Genomic DNA, 414 nt, shown 5'->3' on the forward strand with positions numbered 1-414 from the left:
TGAGGGGCTGTAGCTCTCAAATTACTGCAGTAACAACCAAACAAGCAAACAACTGTATAGTGCATATGGCTCAGACTAAGCTTGACATATGTGGCATGGGTGTGCATGCCACTAGGAAAGGAGTTTAGTCATGTGCTTGCCACCCATCGGCAAGGGTTAACAGAAATAATATCTGGGAAGTTAATTCCATAAAAATACACAGGATAGGAGAGATGAGATTAGAGACTGCAATCTGGAGTAAAATACACCATTACAAAAAAGTTTGCCAAAACCTTTAATCATAAAATCCAGACTTGAGAAATCAGTTTAATTTGCTCTTACATTTTGTATTTTTTTTTACAAATCACAAAACATCAAATAGCTATGCTAAAAATAATAATAATAATAATAATAACATATAAAAAAAATTGCCAT

The 414-nt window shown here is 33.6% G+C and overlaps 1 protein-coding gene across 4 annotated transcripts in view; it reads right to left on the reverse strand.

The window, feature by feature from the left end:
* Nucleotides 1-257: 257 nt before the first annotated feature.
* pcm (5'-3' exoribonuclease pacman) overlaps nucleotides 258-414 on the reverse strand; it is a 31,051-nt gene continuing 30,894 nt past the window's right edge. For all 4 annotated transcript variants that reach the window (XM_070120619.1, XM_070120617.1, XM_070120618.1 and 1 more), the window contains one exon: nucleotides 258-414. This exon is cut by the window's right edge and continues 2,733 nt beyond it. The gene's annotated coding sequence lies outside the window, so the exon portion shown is untranslated.

The sequence above is a fragment of the Penaeus vannamei genome, chromosome 4 (assembly GCF_042767895.1).
Source record: "Penaeus vannamei isolate JL-2024 chromosome 4, ASM4276789v1, whole genome shotgun sequence".
Taxonomy (NCBI): domain Eukaryota; kingdom Metazoa; phylum Arthropoda; class Malacostraca; order Decapoda; family Penaeidae; genus Penaeus; species Penaeus vannamei.